We start from the raw sequence: 14,562 nt of genomic DNA on the forward strand, positions 1-14,562 counted from the left end.
ATTCAGGCTGAGAGATGGTATTTGCAGCTGAGGATAGAGAGGAAAGGGGGCAGAGAATTTGAGACGAGGCAGACGTAGACTGACTGGTTCTGCAGGGGGAGTATTCTGCGTAGGCGCTGAAGTTCTGCACTGCCACATAACAGGTCCCCACCGGGTCCTGCTCCCCGCCCAGCTTCACCGTGCGCCAGTGGTACAGAGGGGCACACGCCTAGACACAGAAAACACACAAAACACACAATGTATTTAGTATAAATCCGTGTATCATTCGTTCATTCGTTTTTCAATATCGTTTTTCAATATAAAACCAAAAATAAGAAAACAAAAAAACAACTGTTTTCTTCGTTATTTGTCTCCAAAACCAAAATGAAAAAAAATGGATAACGATTCGTTTTTTTCAGTTTTCGATTTTGTGTTTAAATGAAGAATGGAAAAAACGGATAACGGCCGTTTCCCGTTTACGTGACTTCCGTGACTGCGATGCCGGACTTTTGCACCGGGTACGGACTGAACTAGGACTGATCCAGGTCCGAGACCAGAGCGGGACTGAGACCGGGACCAGACCGGGACCAGGGCGGACTCCGAGCTTTGACTTTGACTCGGGCCTCCACGGGGTCCGAGCCTTAGCTTCGAGCTCCGGCCCTGCCGTGGGCTCTGAGCCTCCGGTCTGGTCCCGGTCTGGTCCTGGTCTTGTCTCGGTCTCGGTCTCAGGCCCGCTCTGGTCCCGGTCTGGTCCCAGTCTCACCGCATACGGACTGAATCAGGACGGATCCAGGTCCAAGACCAGACCGAGACCAGAGCAGGACTGAGACCGGGACAGAGCGGCTCTGGTCCTCCGCGCTCAAGAACCGCGGCTGGTTCCGAGGTGGTGCAAAGCATCCGACTGACGCATTCAGACCAATGAAAATGAATCGAACTAAGAGCTTTTGGTTCAAATGGACCAGGTCCGGGACCAGACCGGGACCAGACCGGGACCAGAGCGCTACTGAGACTGGGCCGTTCGAAAACTGAAAAAACGAATAGTTATCCGTTTTTTCATTTTGGTTTTGGAGACAAATAACGAAGAAAACAGTTGTTTTTTCGTTTTCTTATTTTTGGTTTTATATTGAAAAACGAATGAACGAATGATACACGGATTAGTATATCACTGTAGCAGAGAGTTAAACAGCCAGGCAGTAACTGGTCGTATGTTTAAAAGGATAAGAATCAAAATAATGTTTTTTTTATAGTTTTAATCTATAAAAACATACAAAGCTATTCATGGATTTCAAACTATGGCTATCAAAATATTATCTTTTCAGTGGGGAAAGGACCTCCTCACAAATACCTTCAAAATAGGAAGGAATTATTTGCCTGAAATTAACAGAAAATTCTACAGCAGACTAAAATAAAAAAGTAAACTACATCCAATCTATGCAAGATTAATACATTAACATTTTTTTTTTTTTCAGTTTTGGCAGATAAATGGAGGGTATGACTCATCTGTTATAATGCTGGTCCACAAAACATTCAAAAATGATTTTCAGCTTGAAGTTCAGTTAACGATTAGCGATGATTAAAATACGATTATGATATTTTAAGAGTGAACTTGTCACAATTATTCAGATTAATCGATGCAACACTGGATTCAGTGCTGTAGCTTTGCCTCTGTCATATTGTAATTGAGTGACAGGTGGATTCAGCAATCATGGAGTGAACTTTCAGAATAAGTTACCATTTGAAGACAACACAAAGGTACTTGAAAGGTAATATAATTTAAATAGTGACCTAGAATAACTGTAATGTGATATCCAAATCTACTCACCACTACTTTCTCTCTGTGCGTCCTGACCGAAGCCCCAAACCACTGATGAGACTTGAATTCCAGTGGCTCCCGAGTGCCGTTTACCTTTATCATTCGGTTATCTGCAGACACACAGAGCGGAAACGAGCACAATAAAACCAGACCAGAGCAAAAGACATTTCATAATAGAGCCTATAAAAAGCTGATATTGACTGTGGCCTGGAGGAGAGACCGAGCAGTTTAGATGGAAAACAGTTGTCCCCGATAAGGCATAGCAAAACATCTTTAAAGAGGTCTGTGTGCAACAAACATCAAAAACAACATATGCCCCCAGAGACAGGCATTTGCTGGGGATACGAGTTTTGGAACTTTCTCATAAAATAGAACAACACTAAACCTAAAAGAGCCTGCAGCATTAAACCTTTCCAGCATCCAACGCACACATGAAGTTCATATCCACAAACACTCCACAATAAAGTGTCACGTTTGGCCTGGTTCAATGTGTCTTCACTTTGTTGGAGAGATTTTCCAGTGTCTTTAAATCCTAGACGGACGATGTTATTGCTACAGAGAGCGTTCACCAATAAACACTTAATTTGCACAAATCGACTCACTTCCTGTTGGACTTGTAGTAATAAACTTTTGCATTATGGAGTATGTATTCTGATTTCATTATTTAGGAGAGTGGGGAAACTGGCCAAAGTGGTCAAAAGAAGGAGGCCGACTCAGAAAACATCCCATTTAAGACCAAATTTATAAGGTCACTGTGGTACAATATTATATCTATTTACAAAAAATGAACTATGTAAAAGACCCAATGTCAAAGTGCATGTTTCGGGGCGCTCTCCTCATAAATGCCTTAGTAGATCTATGCAAAAAATTTACACTACTGGTCAAATATTTTAGAACACCACGTTTACTGTTGACCAAAACATATTCTAAACTTTTGATTCATGAAAGTGTCCACCTTTGGCAGATATAACAGCTGAACACACTCATGGCTTGTTCTTTTTACAATAGAAATCAAATATTCTTCAGAAAGTTCTTCCCAAGTTTGTTGCAGAAGTTCCCATAAATGTGTGGCACTTGTAGGGTGCTTGGCTTTCACTCTTCTGTCTAGTTCATCCCAAACCAGCTCGATGGGGTTTTCGTCTGGAGACTGTGTTGGACACTCCGTGTTTTCAAGCTCACCATCTTGTTCTTTTTTCCTGAGGTAGTTTTGGCAGAGCTTGGACTTGTGTTTTGTTATCTTTTATCTTTTTTCTTAACCTCTGGCTGTTCAGTTCTTACCTTCGTACCATTTCAAGCTCTTCATTGGACTTGCACGACTTGAATTGCAATAAATGACTGGAAAAATCAGGTTGTTCTAAAACTTTTACACCGGTAATGTATATGCAAAATTTAATAACTGATTTGTATTTTTCAGATGGTTATTTTGTACGTAAAGCTATTTGTAGCCGGTCACAGCGTACTCTTAGTTAGGATAAAGATGTGTCGATAAATGTAGAGGGACACAAGTGAAAGGGAAACACTGCTCACTAAAAAGCACATAAAAGAATCAGAAAACAACAGATCAACACTGGTATGTATGTGTGCCTTTGAGCAACACACTCCACCTGTGTCACTCAAGGATCTGAATACACCAGTATAACACTATAAACCATTTATTGAAAGCAGCTAAGTCAGAATGTACAACACAAGCCTCAGATCTCTCTATGACCCATGTGAAATCTATCTGGCCCCTTTTTGGAGGTGTGACCGTTTATACCCCTCCCCCACCCCCAGCAGCTCAGAGTGGCGTGGCTTCTGCCTAACGTCACTGTGGCCGCGCACCCCTCAGGTACGCCAGCTCACATAATTGGACCCACGTGAAGCTGACGCATGCAGTGGAGGCACTACAGTAACAGTACGCACAGATGGTCACCAGTCCTGCACATTTTTACAACAATGAATACATCTACCTGTTTTAATGGCTCCGTGAAACTGTAGACAAAACCAGCGTGGCCACTATCATCAATCATCCAGCACCTCCCGCGCTTTCCATTCTCACATCTTTAGTGTTTAGTCCTTGGTCTACTAAAACTGCCAATATAGTATGAGCACTTTACATCAAGAGAGAAAGTAAAAAAGGAAAGAGAAACTGGTCAAAGTTAGGAATAATTGGTGACACTACTTTGACCTTGATGCTCTGGATTCAATATTAAAGAAACTATTCCAGGAGAGGGTCTGGCACCTGTTGTCCCCATTGAGATAAGTCCCATCGTTTTTTATTAATTGTGTGTTTATAATGCCTTGAAAAATGTGCCTTCTTAATGTGATGCTTGTCTCCCTGCAGATCTGAACTACTTGTTCAAACAATCACATCTTCATGGACACAAACAGTTAGCCTGGTTCATCAGCCGGTCTCACTTCACAGCATTAGGATTTGTTCGCTCGACGATAGGAGGGTACCATTTAATTTAACCAATTGCTGCTATTTGGTCATGATGTATGTAATGCACCGCTAACGGGGCTAACTGGTATATTAGGCTTTTCCCAAATCCCGTAGGAAGAAGGACCCCCCCCCCCGATAAAATTCACCAAATATTCTCTTTGTTCTGGCTTTAAATCCTCGATTTTGGGAATCTTTGTCAACAGAGAATGTATGGCTCTTCGCTGATTGGCTGGTGCCCGAACTTGCACTTCCGGGGTTTTTGCAAACCGTCTAGTGTATTCTGATTCCTGACCTAGTCACTGAAGATAAATTAAATTGAGCGGAGGCACTAGGTGGCACCAGCCTGGCTAATAAAAGGTGGAAAAACAGAAAAATAACAGCGCACCTTTAACTTTAAGCTAACTAACTTTGTATTTCAACACAGCGCAACAGAGCATCTGATGTAAAAAGAAAAGTAAATCAATATGTAAATCATCGTACACAAGGGGCAGATGATTTGTCGTTACGACTTTAAGAAACATCTCTGAAGAAGTTACATATAAAAACTAAACACCTTGACTTACATGTTTCAAATACTTACTGGCTACTGTTGCCACCAGAGTCTGCTACCATAGCAAATTCAACATCTGAAACCTGTTCCTACTATTCTACACATATCTGATTTATTGGCGTTTACTGACAATATGTCGCCAATATGTTTTCCTGGCAGACTTGGAGCTAGTAAGGTTCCCATCAGAGAGCGAAGACAGTTCTGTCAACTAACAACAAACAACAAACAACATGACAACATATAGTACCGAGAAAGTTTTAATCTAAAAAGCCTATAGAAAATGATAAAAATAGAAAGATGGAGAACAGAGAAAGAAAAAGAGACACAGATGCATTTTGCAGCATCTAATAAAAAGCAGACCTCACCCCTTTTTCATCTAAAGGGGACTAAATTCCCATGTGCATACAGTTACCCCCCCTTCTGGTCTCACATTGTCTCCCTACTCTCTCTCTCTCTCTCCCTCTGTCTCTCTTTCTCTCTCCCCCTCTATCTCCCTCTCCCTCTATCTCATGCACACACTTACATGGAAAGGAGTGCGTGAGAGACACTGATGATAATAAATAGACAGGCGTAATCAACACAAAACTAAGCACCTTTTTATGAGATGAAGTTAAAGAGCCCCATATGTTTTATCTCAATCATTGTGTCTGCCAACTTTACATGATACTAGTATTAACATATATACTTGAACATACCAGACAGACATTTTGGGCATGATCCATCCTTGGAGTTTATAGACCAAAACCAAGCGTAAACCAATAAAATTTTATGGCTACTTTTCCAATAAAGCTCTCAAATCTGTTATATATTGCTAAACTATTATATCCAGGTGATAGAAGACCAAAGACTGGCCAAAATAAAAAGAAGCCAGCGATCACAAGAGACCAGAGTACCAATTGTGCCGGTCCCAAGCCTAAATATGGAGACAGATGCATGAGGAAGGGCATCTGGGGTACAAACCCCATGGCAACTGAATGCAGATCACTGTTCTTTCTTTCTTGCACACAGGCTGTATCAAAATTGGGACTGAACGGGGACTAAATCCGGAACTAAAACAGGACCAAAACAAGACTATAATACGACAGAATCAGGATCAAACCACAAAGTGCCCATAGAAACAGTAAAAAGTTAGCCCAAAATGGTTAATTAAAATGTTGTACTACTCACTTGCATTGTCAAAAGGTATCTGTCTGCAGCTGTCAGTCTGTCCAGGCCAAGGGCAGTAGTAGACAGCCCCTGCCTCCACGATCCCCGGCTGGGATGTGTTTGCCTTTGGAGCCCCCACCAGCACGCTTACCCTAATTGGGGGGAAAAAAAGACAAGAAAAAAGCATGCAGAAGTAGTATGCAATGCAAGCCGTACATTCTCATATACAATCCATCCGTAACATGTGCGCACATTGTGGCTAAGTCATTCAGATCGCTTTCCTTCTGTTTTAATAATGATTAGTTGTGTGCTGTGGTAATCTGAGTGGTCCATGCTTTCTTTGCCCCATGCCAGGATATGGTCCAAGCAGTGGAATAACTTAACAAAAAATGATGGAGACTTGTAAGCAGGCTCATGTCTAGATGGTTTGCAAGAACCAGCGAAGAGCCATATATTCTGTGTTGGCAACAATTCCCAAGATCGAGGATTTAAAGCTGGAACAAAGAGAATGTTTGGTGAATTTTATCAAGGGGAAAGTTGTTATTGCCCTTCTTCCTACGGGATTTTGGAAAAGCTTAATATACCAGTTAGCCCCGTTAGCGGCGCATTACATATGTCACGACCGAATAATAGCAATTGGTTAAATAAAAAAGTACCCACTTACCGTCTAGCAAATGAATCCTAATGCTGCAAGGTCAGACAGTTTCTACGAAGTGAAACCAGCTGATGAATCAGGCAATAATAAAAAAAATTGTTTGAAACAACTGACTTCACTGGGATCCAGTTATTGAGCACTGAATAGAATAAGTACTGTAGTGTCCTTATTAAAGAGCTATAATGGATTAGACATGAATTCTTTGTGAAGAAAATCCTCCTTTTTTCCTTGTACCAACCCATGAGGAATTTAGTATGGCTTTCAATCATAATTCATAAAGAATTCCATGCAGACATTTATGGAATTCTTGTGAAATATTGTTTAATGTCATCTGGGATTATAACAAATTTTGATTTGAGTCTAAACCCTTTTGCTCATGATTCTGATGGGGATGTTGTGTACATCTTCAGCTGCAAATGCATTATTACTACTATTAAACTACCAAAAAGTAGTACTAAACCTTAACAGGACAATGCCATTTAACACAAAATAAATAGTTTACTGAAAAAAGATTGGCTGTAGACTTGAGTTTAAGACCTATTGTGATTGCGTCTGCTATATACTGTAGTATATATATATATATATATACTGTAGTATATATATATATATCTGCGTACGAGCCGAGAATGAAAATCTGCCTCGTATGAATAATCGCAGATTCTTTTTAATTTGTACCAAAATGTGACGGAAAATTGGAAAAGTAAGTACATCGCAGTGGACATATGCTTGGTGGTGTTGAAAAGAGTTATTAAATGGCAATATGGCGTCTTGAAAATAAGCAATTAAAGATTACTCAAACATGCACGAATCACTCCAAATACAACTCTGGGTAAGTATGGTGAGGGGAAGCAACTATAATAAGGTTACAAGCTCTGAAGAGTTGATTTGGCATAATACGTCTGCTTTAAAAAGGCTCATATTAATGACTGACAATTAGATATGGTTAGATCAAAATAGTGCTAATTTAACTCCCCTAATTTCAGTAATACTACTACTAACATTACTGCTACTGCCTAAAACAAACTAATATCAGAAATAGTCAATGTAATAAAATCCTTTGCACTTATTGTGTCTTGTGCTGCTCCTGTGAAGGCATGTGTCTCTATGAACGCCACACTCAGCTCCTCATCTCATTTATGGATGACTCAGAGCGTGTCCTTGGGGACGTTGTCTCACCTCGCCTTTATCATTGTGTAAATTTAATTTCACTTTCTGTTAGTCCGCCATCAAATTACCGCTGCCTTCCCTACCTGCCCACTCAAACCACCACGCAACACCCAGCAATCAATGCACGCGCCTATGTGCTACGGAAAACACCATTTCGCCCCGTCATTCTGCTTTCAAGAGCAAACAAATCTTCGGATGATTTATGACTTTTTAAAAATAATATATATTATACATTCTTGTAGTTTTAATTCTCCTACATTACACAAAATTCAGTCTTGTGAGCTTTAAAACATGTTGTAATATTCCATCATTACAAACATACCTGGAGTTGTATTTTGTTTCATTCACAAATGTCTGAGTAATCCTTGACATCTCCAAAGCTCAAAATGCCCTGTTCCACCTTTGGGAAATGTCATTTAGCAGTAGTTTTCAAGGTAACAGCTGCTTTTTGTTCACTAGAAATAAGCAATTCGAGGGCTGAAATCATCCAAATGTTTCTTGTGAAGGTGTGTGGAGTTTTAAAACACAGTGGAGCACATACAGATTAAATACGCAGGATTTACGTGAATGCAACATAACACAACTCCAGGTATGTTTGTGATGAAGAAACAACATCATAACAGATCAGAAAAAAGCGTAATATGGGCCCTTTGAATATGCTTTTGGTCACCTTGGGATTATTATTTGACATTTTCTAACATAATTAATTTACAAAATACACTTTATAATTTACACCTCAGTTTCCAATGTGGTATTTAGGCATTGGAGCTCCCTCTGCTGTTAGCAACGAGAATGAACAATTAGAAAAACAAATAGACTAATACAGTCATGCATTTGTTGTGACAAAACTTTGACTGTAGAATGAGTCTAATGATGGTTTATTTAACTTTGCAGAAGTGTCTAGATTTTATCCGTGACACAATAAGATGGGCAAAGAGAAAATGAGAAAATGACTTTGGATTGAATCTTTGGATAGATTAATACGACAGTGAATGAAGCAAAATACAACTCCAGGTATGTATTTGGCGAGGAGGCAACAAACATAGTTGAAAGATATGTCAATTTGGCCTATTTGTCCTTCCTAACAATAAACGTATGTGACAGCTGTTTGTCTATACAATCGTATCAGTAAATATTTGATGTTAATTTAATTTGGCCCTCCATGCTTGCCGTTGTCATTGTCACCCTCAGTCAAGGTGGTGTGTTTACATCCAGTACAAGTGAGAGGAGCTTGGTACATATTGTGTAATTAATGGAGCCATTGCTTTAAAGTTAATGAAATGCACTTGGAGGCTGGCTCTGAATATTTCTCCTTTCATATTATTAATTACTTTATACATTTTTCGTATTTATCAACACACTGTGCACCACATATTGTAGAAAGTCAATTCTTCAACATTTTTTAAAACAGAGGTTCATGTAGGTTAGAATGACTCACTCAAATGTACATCAGGAAATAAGAAATTCAGAGACTGCGTTTAAAAATAGATTTATGAAAATTAGTTGTGATTGGTAGGGGTGTAAAGATATCCACGTCTCACAATATGATATCGTCACGGTATGAACCTCACGGTATGATATTTATTGTGATATCATGGGGAAGCTCAAGATATGGTGAAGGCTCACGATGTAACAATATCCAAATCTCTCAGTACGATATTTTCACGATATACATCTCACGACATGATATTTATTGTGATTAGAGCCCGACCTGATATATCGGTTGGCCGATATTATCGGCTGATATGGGCAACTTTAGGCATATCGGCTATCGGCCGATATGCTTGCTGATAGGGGCCGATATTTCACGTGGGCATGTTATACCTCGTTATAAAGCTTAGACTCTCTACATTCTGTTCATTTAATCCAATTTACAGACAGATAAATGTCCTAATATGTGGCTCCACATCAGTATTTATCTACGGAGTCATTTGTGTGTGTCCGTACTGTCCTTGAACACACCACAGAGTGGCGTCACTCACGTGTGTTTGTTTACACCTGCAGACACAGATCCAAACACTGAGATTATTCTTTATTATTATTCTTTTTACGGACAATCGGTTTGAGTCTGGATTAAAAGGACATTTATTAGTGCAGATTTGTGATGTGAGGAGGAGCCTGTATGAGCGGTGAGTGTTGGAAATATGTCGACTCTGAAGCTAGTTTTTGGTCATTTGTTATGGGTTAGCTGCTGTAGCTCCCGCACATAAACAGACTGTTTTCTATTGGTCTGTTCTAAAGTGACTATATTGGCCGTATATTTGCTACTGGACCTGCACTGATATGTAAATGAGCTGTGAACAGACGTGTGAATTACGACATTTGCGCATATAATTAATTACCGCGGCGCGCACGTATTTACGGCTAAAGGCTAATAGCGCTACTTTCTTTACTAGTTATGGGTCCGTCGCGAACGAAATGACTCTTAGAACCGGCTCTTTAAAGGGAACGACGGGAGCCTGATCCTTATTGGGAGCCGTGTTTTCTCTTTCTCTCACTTTTTTTCTCTTCACGCCGCGTGCAGATTCGTGGTTTGACAGCGGCTAAAAATGAAACTTTGAGAAATTTGCGTGTACGTAGGATTTAAAAAAGAAAAAAAAAAAAAAAACAAAAAACGAGCATATTTGACTGTAGTTTAGCATAAAATAAATAAGTCCCGGTTTAGTCCTTTTTCAGTCCTGGTTTAGACCTGGTTCAGTCCTGATTCAGTCCTGCTTTAGACGTGCTTTAGTCCTGCTTGCAACAAAACAATCTGAAGAGCCGCTTGGGAGCCAAAAGAACCAGCAGCTTTTAGTGAGCCGAGCCAAAAGAGCCGGTTCTCTAAAAAGAACTGGAATACCCATCACTAGTGTCTAGAATGTGATGCAAAAATGCAAGGCAAAAGTTATTTTGTATAGCCAATTCGTACACAAAGTAATTCAAAGTGCTTTACAGAATAAGAAATACATTAAAATCATAATAAAAACTCAAAACATAAATAATCATGAAGATTAAATTTAAAAAGAGAGACATAAATTGAGAGAAGAGTGCGGAATGAAAACCTTTCAGATATGCACAGTTAAACAGAAATGTTTTGAGCCTGGATTTAAACAGTGTCACAGAAGAGGCCTGTCTCACATGTTCAGGAAGACTGTCACTAAGCCGAACTACTGTCTGTAAATATGATGTAAAGAGGCAGAATAACAATAAATGTTGCCTAAATAAACCCAATTTAAAATCCACCAGAGCCAAACCTAAGTTTTCTAAACAATTCAACATTTACAGTGAATTTTTACATCACTAAATATATCGGTGATTATATCGGCTATCGGCAGCTCCAACTGACATTATATCGGTTTAATATCGGCCACAGCAAAATCCATATCGGTCGGGCTCTAATTGTGATATTTTGTAGATGCTAACAAAACTGAGAATACGCTATTTTTTCCTCTTAAAATGCCTTGACAAGCCTTAATCTAAAAGAACTAAGACTCAAAAGTGCTTAAAACTGTTATTTCTATTATCTATTATAATCTACACTGAAATGGAGCAAAGGATTATGGTCTATGTAGTTCCCTCTGTCTTTTTTTTTTTTATTTTTATTAGCTATTCCTGCACCATAACTCTTAATTTAAGCAAAGAGACTTGTAATTCGCATATATTGTGATGGTCCACGATATTATTGTGACAACTCTGATGATACAATATCACAATATTTCGCTGACTGTTACATCCCTAGAGATTGGACATACTATGCTTCGATCTGCTATATAGTCATGAGCTATGATTCCAGTGGGTCATACTAGTGTTTTAAATCAAATTACTCAGACATTTGGATGGATTATTTTAAATACAGCATGCAACAATTATAAAAAAAAATATTTAGGCCTACACTACTATTGATGGTAGTTCTCTCAAATCCATTCGCCTGTGTCAAAATCAGAAGTCTTTGAAGATGAAAGTGCTGCTTGAATTTCTATCTACAAACAAAGCAAATATTTTGACATTCTCGCTTTCAGAAATCACAATTTGAAAATCAAATCTACATTTACCATTTTAAGTGATTTGCAAACCATTCCCAGCAGCAGTCTCATACTCCTCCGTGGTATAAAGCGTTGGTGTGGTCCAGTGGTGTGTTAACTGTGCATGGCTTAGTCCCTCAGGATGGACTTATCAAATATCAAGCTGCGCTCAACAGATACTGACCATCTGTGCTCGCGCTAATCACTGGAGGTGTGACTGTAAACATGCAAATACGCCTAGCAAACAGCCTCACTGCTCTCCTCCCAACTACGCAATAATAACAAAATTTGCATACCAAGCTAATTTTGGTTCATAATTCTCCATGTTTAGTTGGTATCCTAGAGAACAGAAAATGGTCTCTTCTATGAGGGACGCACTGATGCTGATACTGATATTGAATATCGGCGCCATTCCATGAAGAAATGGTTCTGCTGAAATCCTTGTTGGGCCTATAAATTGATGTAATAACACTACTGTAATTTCCGGACTATAAGCCACTACTTTTTTCCTCACACTTTGAACCCTGCAGCTTATACAACGATGCAGCTAATATATGGACACATTCTTTGTTTGGCACATTGTCCGTTCATATTTCTGGTCTATGGTTTGGCAACACAGCGGATACACGCAGCCTGAGTGCAGAAAACACCGCTGTCTGTGCGGTTAACACATGAAACATGAAGGTGCAACGTTTGCTAGCGATTTTATCAGCACACTAAAACAGTTTATAGCCATGTGATAAGTAAGAGAAGAGAAGTAAGTTATGATGCTAAATGAACATTAGTGAGGGGGATACGTCTTACCCGTCTTAAAAGCACATGGGGGTGCAAATAACAAGAAGAAACGCCTCAAACTTCAGTAGCCTGACACCCACTCATACCTGACTATCCCCGCCCCCAAGAGAGCCTGAAATCTGCTGAAATCCTCCAAGACACAGACATGATACAGACAGGACAGAAGCTCTTTCTACAGGAGACATGCGCAGTAGAGCATGGGCAGAGACGGGGGTAATGCACCAAGGAAGATGCTGTTTGATTGTGTTTTGAACAGTTATTTTGCGCTTCATACACACACACTCTTCATGGAAAACATACGAAGAAATCCAAATGATGCAGCTTTTAATTTAAAGGCGACTGATGTGGCTGTGGAAGAAGGAAACAGAGAGTCATGCGAACTGACTCACTGCAAAAAGACGACAAAAGCTTTCAGAGATGATAAAAGCAGACGGCCCAAACTTGAAAATGTTCTCAAAGACGTGGACACCTGCGGCTTATATTCAGGTGTGGCCGATATATGTACAATTTTACAATTTTGTTGATGCGGCTTATATTCAGGTGCGCTCAATAGTCGGGAAATTACGGTATTTACTTCATAGTTGGTCCAGAAAATGTTTGAAATGTTAATATGAAGTTCTGTAAATATCTGAGAGGTAAATAAGAGCTTCAAAATACTCTGTATTTTGTCATACAATATTTCTTGTTTTCAGGAAAATAAAGTTTCAGTAAAGTATCAGCAGATATTTAAAGTTGCATTGTGTAACTTTTCTAGTGGAGGGTCACCGGCTTCTTTCTATGGATATGTCATTGCTCTGCCTAGAATATTCCACAGTATGACATTAAACAGTTCTACCTTACATTTATTAAATTACAAGTCGTTTTATAGCTCAAAAACAAATAAAAACAGTGGTGAGTGGTGTTGCCTCTCCACAGAGCTGACTTATAACTTGGCGTCGTTTAGTCTCCCTGAAGATAGAAAGGTTTAATACCATACAGTGAAAAATTCCAGACAAAGCAATAACATCTCCACGGAGAAAAGCATTTGATGGGCCCTCCACCAAAAAAGTTACACAATGCACCTTGATATCAGAACTGAAAAAGCTGAATCAGTGCATCCTTTGTCTCTTTTGTCCATTCTCCTGGAGTAAAACTGCATTGAACAGTCTATAGTGTAATTCTTGTCTCTCAGTCCCAACTATAAAACTTAAGTTCAAGTGAGTCTTCTGGCTCAGCAGCAGCAGCAGCAGCAGTGTTTTAAAGTGCTGCCTCACAAGAGCTGGCTTCGTTCTGAACAATGATCAATTTGAAAAGAACCTTAAAAAATGTGCAGGAGAAGTTCAGCTCTTGATTATTACATTACTTTTCATTGTGCCTCGGTGCCTCTCTGAGCTGGGAAAATCTGCCTTTTCTTGGACTCATTTACAGAAAGATCTTAAATTGTATGAAAACAGAGATGGCCAATGACCGAGAGATGTGTGTTTATCTTGAAAGTTCTACATTGGTTTTATATTGTGATATTTTGTGATTTTACTGTTTTGTATTGATTGTGTTGACTGCTCAGTTGGCCATGTCTCTCTTGAAACTGAGGACCTGTTTACACAAGAACGTTTGCTGGTAAAAACGACAAAATATTTTATCAGAAGTGCCTTTCGTTTTAATGGTGACAGCGTTTTTGGGGTTTAAAAGCACAAAAATCTAAAACAACCCTCCAGAGTGGAAAAGTTGAATATGCTCCGCCATAGTGTTTTCGTCTACACAAAACTCTGGTCTGATCTGCTCACGTCACGTACACGTTTACATCACATTCATACAGTACACAGAAACATGTCGGATGGCATGCATACCCAGTCGAATTGCCACACACTTTTGCGTCACTGTATGCACACAGATTTCCTCCCAAAAACGTTTGTTTCAACACGGAATAAAAAGTGAAGATGCAACGCCACTTTTGCATGTTCTGTTCAGACCATCATAATATAAACGTAGACTGAGATTCTGAATCTCAGCGGGACCTCATAAATAAATGTGAAATAAAAATCACAATATTAGATT

General features: G+C 39.4%; 1 protein-coding gene and 1 long non-coding RNA gene across 2 annotated transcripts in view; one reads left to right on the forward strand and one right to left on the reverse strand.

Moving 5' to 3' along the window:
• The window catches only part of LOC110158002 (copine-9-like), a 229,330-nt gene that overhangs the window by 40,511 nt on the left and 174,257 nt on the right, over nt 1–14,562 (forward strand). The window lies entirely within an intron of this gene.
• On the reverse strand, nt 105–6,304 carry LOC129412434 (uncharacterized). The gene is made up of 4 exons (XR_008633730.1): nt 5,932–6,304; nt 3,742–3,882; nt 1,802–1,902; nt 105–208 (listed from the first exon to the last, which is right to left on the reverse strand). It is a non-coding gene; the product is annotated as an uncharacterized LOC129412434 (long non-coding RNA).

The sequence above is a fragment of the Boleophthalmus pectinirostris genome, unplaced genomic scaffold (assembly GCF_026225935.1).
Source record: "Boleophthalmus pectinirostris isolate CB_2022bp ecotype Guang Dong unplaced genomic scaffold, ASM2622593v1 HiC_scaffold_8, whole genome shotgun sequence".
Taxonomy (NCBI): domain Eukaryota; kingdom Metazoa; phylum Chordata; class Actinopteri; order Gobiiformes; family Gobiidae; genus Boleophthalmus; species Boleophthalmus pectinirostris.